Source organism: Artibeus jamaicensis, unplaced genomic scaffold (genome assembly GCF_021234435.1).
Source record: "Artibeus jamaicensis isolate MK-2021 breed Jamaican fruit bat unplaced genomic scaffold, CSHL_Jam_final contig_1998, whole genome shotgun sequence".
NCBI classification, from domain to species: Eukaryota; Metazoa; Chordata; class Mammalia; order Chiroptera; family Phyllostomidae; genus Artibeus; species Artibeus jamaicensis.
Genome location: NW_026521407.1, coordinates 15,113,763 through 15,119,762, shown reverse-complemented (window position 1 = coordinate 15,119,762; position 6,000 = coordinate 15,113,763). Strand labels below are relative to the sequence as shown.

The following is a 6,000-nucleotide window of genomic DNA, read 5'->3' as shown; positions in this document are numbered from 1 at the left end:
TTTGGAGTTTGGTGATCAGCAAAAGATTTATTTGTATTGGAAGAAAGTGTAATGTTTTTATCTTTGCACAGGTTGAATGCCATTTTCTAGCTCTGTGAACTGGGAATACCATCTTTAGAAGAAAGCTAATTTAAAAATTGTTTTTAATCCTCACACAAGGATTTCTTTATCACTGACCTTTTTGAGAGAGAGAGGAAGGGGGGAGAAGGAGAGAGAAACATACATCAATGTAAAAAAGGAACAGGGATGGGCTATCTCGCACATTCACCCCAACTGGGAATCAAACCTGCAACCTTACACCTTTGGGTGTAAGGCTGACGATGCTCCAACAAAGAGCCACCCTGCCAGGGCTAATTTTTGTCTTCTTTTTTTTTTTTCCAATGAAAAGGAGAACCTTGTTTATTGCAATACCACTTTTAATGGATGTTATTAATTTTAATTTTCATCTTTTAAAATAAACTGACCTCTTTAATTTCTCCTCGTTGTCTTTATCCAAATAGTATAACTTTATGTAAAAAGGCACTCAGGCCATTTTAAGTATTTAGTTCCATGGGAGTTATTTGGAAATTAGATAACTTTACATCTGCCTCAGTTATTCATTGGATCAACTTTGCTGGAGGGAGAACTCTTTAACTGCTTTCTTACCACATTTTCAAATTAAATGCTTAAATAGCTTTCTTTTGAATCTTTTTCTTCCATGTGATTGTATCACTTAGCAAGATTGTAGCAAAGCTAGAATTGAAGCCAGTTTTCTGCTTCAGGAAAAGGCCCTGGATTTGTGGGCAAGGACCCAGGTGCTGTCCCTGTGCTTGAACAAGTCTGTTTCCTCCCCTGTAAGTGGGCATTATCTCCTCCCCTTTTTAAAATGGCTGTTCAGAGGATAATATTAGATAACATATATTAAGTGCTTTGACATATAAAATCTGTAAATTAAATAATCCTGCTCAGTTTGTTAAACTACACATCATAAACATTTTGCTTGAGTATTCTACACTATTAGTTTTACCTTTCTCATAATTAATTTATATAGTATCTTGAAGAGGGCAGTGCCACTTAGTTTAAACTGGATGCTCAGAGTTAAAAACAAAACAGGATCTTCAGTCCTTCATCCCTCTGGGCTTCAAGCCAGTTTCAGAAAGAGCCAGAAATCTTGGAGAGTCCCAACTACTAAGTTTTAAATGAAAAGCAGTAGGGAGCTTGTGCACCCCAGGGCTCATAACGAGTAAAAAAGCAAAACAGGAAGAGACTGACTTCATAAACTCTGAAATTTGACCTTTCTTTACACCGGTTTTCTAAATTTTCTAAATTATATAAATTGCAAGGAAAACTAAAGCTGATAGAAAACTAAAGCTGATAGAAATTTGCTCCTTGAGGAGGAACAGTCTGGGCCAAAAGCTTTTGTGGACAATCAGGAAGATGGCAAAATCTTTTAGCCCCTTTAATAGACTGATACCCAGATTGAAAATGACAGTTATTGGGCTATGTACTAGAACAGAGGGAAAGTACTTCCATATTTAAATTCCCCAATGTGTTGGCTGCATCAAGTTTGGCATCTTTTTAGGAACTGACTTCTCTAGTACCCCTGAATGCCAAAGACCACGTGGGAAGGTCTTTTCAGAAGAACTCCACTGAGTATTTTACTTCCGTTTCTGCCACTATGGTCTATTGTCAATTTACCAAGTTTTTGCTGAGGAAGGCATCTTATTTTGAGAATGAGAGAATAGTGAAGGAAAAAAAGGATAATGAGGTAGTGTGCTTTGGAATGTTAAAGCACTAACCAGCTAAGATCCCTGATGTAGGTAAAATTTAGTAAGACCTTGAGGTGTCTGTTGCTTCACAGGCAAAATTCCCCTTCAGTGTCCATATTTTCATCAGTTGCTGTTTGGATGTAACTAAACTCCCATCCTAGAAGTTAGACCAATATAAATCTGCATCAAGGCCCCTAGCTGGTGTGGCTCAGTGGATTGAGTGCTGTTCTCTATCTCTGGTTTAATTGCCAATCAGGGCACATGCTTGGGTTGTGGGCCAGATCCCCAGCAGGGGGCATGTCAGAGGCAACCACACATTGATGTTTCTCTCCCTCACTTCCTCCCTCCCTTCCTCTCTAAAAAGAAATCTAAAAAAAAGAAATCTCCATAAAGGGTCAGAGCTGGGGAAAGTGAGTGTTCATTACTTGATGGTATATAAGCAGTTTTGGGGGGAAAACCCTCCTTGGATGGAGTAAGTCACTGGGGAAAAAAAAAAAACAACGCAGCCTCAGAGGGAAAACTTGCTTCATCACTTGAGATTGCTCCATGATGTCTCAAGCCCTGCCTTGGCTTAGACTAGCTTTCTTATCAAGGCAAACCTTACAGGTTTCTGCAATCAGAACAGATCTCTAAGAGTTGCAGATGAGGAAGAATCCAGGGGAGGAAAGATCCAGAAGAATAAAAATGATAGGTCCCATTGGTTGAACTGTTTTTCTTCTTTTACCTGGACCACAAAGAAAGGATGGGTTTCCCCTATACCACTTGGCTGTTTTTTGCAGGAGAGGCCAAAGTGAGGGACACTGGGATGTAGTTTTTTTAAAACATGCCCTGGCCAGGTAGCTCACTTGGTTAGAACAATGTCCTATTACACCAAGGTTGTGAGTTCAATCTTTTCATATAAGAAACAATAAATGCGTAAGTGGAAAAATAGATGTCTCTCTCCCCCACCCCACCTCCTCTCTCTCTAAAATCAATTTTTTAAAATAAGTATAGGACGAGTTTTTCCACTGAAGTCCTACCACATGAAAGTAAAATTCTCAAGGTAGCCAAGTCAGCAGCCAGTGCTGGTTAGCCTCTCTGTCCCCTTAGCTCTTCATTATTGAAATTAAGACTACTTCCTTCCTGCCGCGGGGGCGGGGGTTCTGAGGAGCCCTTTCCGGACCTAGAGCCCTCATCAAGAAGATAGGTCTTTGGCTTTCACTCAATTGGGGAACCGGGTCCCTTAGGTATGCGTGCTGCGAGAAACCAGATAACTCGCAACCCAGGACCAGCCAGGGCGCGGCCCACCTAAAAGACCGGGAACTACACCCACGGTTCTGCACGGCGTGGGCTGGGTGGGGCCCCAGCAGGACTTCCCCACCCTTGCAGGGCGGGGCCAGCAGGGGGGGCTCTCCCCCAGCTTTCCCGGGTCCCTCTACTGCGCATGGCACGTTGCGTATCTCCCCCCCTCCCCTCCCAGCAACCGGCCAGGCGGCAGCGAGGCCGTAAACTGAGGAGGCGGAGCTGAGAAGCTGTCCCGACTGCTTGCTAACTCCAGGACCAGGTATTGGACTGACGGGACCGCCTGGTGCGTTCCAGGGATCGTCAGTCCATCCTCTCTCCCTAACTCCGATTCCATCTTCTGGGGTGGGCCTTCATCAGACCAGCCCTCCCGGGCCCCCGCCTCGCTCTCCACAGTCCCCTTTTCTCCCGAGTTCTCCTCGATTCCCTCCCTGAGGGGCTGCAGTACGAGAGCAGAGTAGGCTTGGGCCTGGCTGGGAGACGCTAGAGCAGAGTTGCTGGGCGGGAGAGGCCAGCGTCTGCTTTCCCGCCCCTTCTAACCCCCTGAATTCCAGGTGGCGAACCTGGGGCCCAGGTTCAGTTTTTCCTGCTGAAGCGAAGAGGCGGCACAGTCCTAGTGCTTACCTCTCCCGCCCACTCCCCCTCCTTCCCCATCGCTTCCCAGGCTGATCAGGCAGTGGGGTCGAGACCTCGTAAGGACAGAGATACAGGTGACTCCCTGAATCAGCCAAAGCAAAGACATTCTCATTGTCTTATTTCCAAGTATGTTTAAGTGTCCACAGCAGATTGGGGGTAAGGGGAGGGAAGTGTGCGAGGGAAGGGGCGTGGTTAAATGAAACAGTCCAAGTTTTCAGATGGGCAACTAACTTCTCTGACCAGCCTTCTGCTAAGATATCCTAACATATCCTAACTTTATCCCCCAAAGAGGAACAGTCATTCCAATGGGCCCCTTTCTTATCTAAATGTCTGTTTGTAGAACCATATTCCAGTATGTATTTGCGGCATTAGGCAGTTCTTCATTGACTGATTCATACGTGTTGAGATACCCAAGACTGTTCCTTGTTCCTGAGAGCTGAAGAAACCAAATCCTATCTGATTACCCGTGCCAGGCCAGGAGCTCTTCAGCCATTGGTTACAATGCTGAACTGGTTAAATTTATTCACTCTTTAACCAGGTCTCTTAGAAATTTTGTGGTTCAAATGCAATATAGTTGAACCCCAGACATGCAGGAAGTTTAGAAAACCAGTGCTAAAAATAGGGGGGGGGGGGAATGAAACAAAATTAAATCAAGGTAAAGGAATTCTCCTTTATATACCATCTGTCATCTAGTCAACAGCATTGTCAAATCAGGCGATGCCTTCTCAGTCATTTTATCTTTGCCCACAGGATCTTGACAGGTCTCCCTTGTGCTTCTCCGGTTTGTAGAGTAACTTTCAATGTTTAACCTCTCTGAGTCTGAATTTTCTGATCTATAAAACAGGGGAGATAATACTTATTGTGAGTTGATCTCTGTGAGGCATTTAGCACAGATCCTGGCACATAGTAAATGCACCATAAATGCTTGCTGCTTTTATTATTTTTACTGTTATTAATTTAGCAGCAACCAAGTGCCCATATAATGTGTTGGGCACAGTAGCCCCTGGGAATGCAGCAGTGAACAAGGTCATTCCATCATTTCCTACCCTCAAGGATATGGTATTCTGGTGGAGGGAACTGATAAATAGGCAATTAAGAGTGTGGTAGGTGTAAGCCCTGGCTGCTGTAGCTCAGTGGATTGAGCGCGGGCCTGTGAACCAGACAATCGTGGTTTGATTCCCATCAGGGCACATACCGGGGTTGCAGGCCAGTTCCCTGAAGGCCGGTTCCCAGCAGGGGATGCATGAAAGGCAACCATACATTGATGTTTCTCTCCCTCTCTCCTTCCCTTCCCCTCTAAAATCTTTAAAAAAAAAAAAAAAAAAAGTGTGGTAGGTGTAAGAGTTGAATTCAGAGGGAGTTAGGGAGGACTTCCCAAAGCACAAGACACCTGAGAGGGACAGGTCTAAGTTAATCAGGTTGGGGCAGGAAGGTGGTTCTGAAGGTAAAGCAGGATCTTGAAAGTTTCCTTTGGGTTCCATTTCTTCCCTGCCTTTCAAGGTCCTCACTGTGGACCTGTCCCAAGGCTCTTCCCACCCTTCTGTTTTTCTCTCACCATTTTTTTCCTTTACTGAATTTCTGTCACTTGTATAGCCTTAACTCCTGACTCCGAGGTCCACATAGCCATCTCTAACCTCTCTGTTGAGCATCAGTCTTAACTTTCTAAGTGAATGCTATGTATTTCCACTTGAATATATTACTGTTCTCTCAACTGCAATATGATGTAAAGACCTGGACTCATCTTTCCACCAAAACCACTTCCACCTCTGAGCTTTCCTGTTTTACGGTTGATACACTACTCTTTTCCTAGTTACTTGAGCACACACACAAAAAAATCAGAGTCATCAGTGTTGTCCACAGGTAGAATGGGGTCCCTGATAAGGTGGTAGTAAGTCTCTGTCATGGGACATTTTAAAGCAAAGATTAGATAACCTTATAATCAGGAGTTTGTAAAAGCCATCTCTTCAAAAGGTGGTAGGTGGGCTAAATGACTTACTGTGTCCTTACTACTAACTCTAATTTCTGTAATATTTCTCCTCACCATCTTTTTTTTCTTTTTTTTACTTCTTTGTTCTATTTCTTAACATTCCCTCTGCCACGGGCTCTTTCACCACAATTGTGGTCCACTATAATTGTATTCTAACTGGCATTCCTTTCTCTGGGTTATTTTTACCTCACCCCCTTCCCATCTCTTTATAGTTTAATATTCCTTCTATGTTCCTCAGGACAAGGCTTTGTCAAATGTGATGTCCCACAGATCAGCAGGATTCCCACTGTCTGGGAGTTTGTTAGATCTACCAGACTCTACCACAGACCTTCTGATTCGAAATCTGCA

The 6,000-nt window shown here is 43.9% G+C and overlaps 1 protein-coding gene across 9 annotated transcripts in view; it reads left to right on the top strand.

The window, feature by feature from the left end:
• The first annotated feature begins 2,955 nt into the window (after positions 1 to 2,955).
• The window catches only part of STRADA (STE20 related adaptor alpha), a 30,594-nt gene continuing 27,549 nt past the window's right edge, over positions 2,956 to 6,000 (top strand). For 5 of the 9 annotated variants that reach the window (XM_037128062.2, XM_037128058.2, XM_037128055.2 and 2 more), the window contains exon 1: positions 3,206 to 3,291. The gene's annotated coding sequence lies outside the window, so the exon portion shown is untranslated. Of the gene's footprint in view, positions 2,975 to 3,205; positions 3,316 to 6,000 lie in introns of those variants that run through there. The other 4 variants (XM_037128059.2, XM_037128056.2, XM_037128052.2 and 1 more) reach the window with 2 other exon arrangements.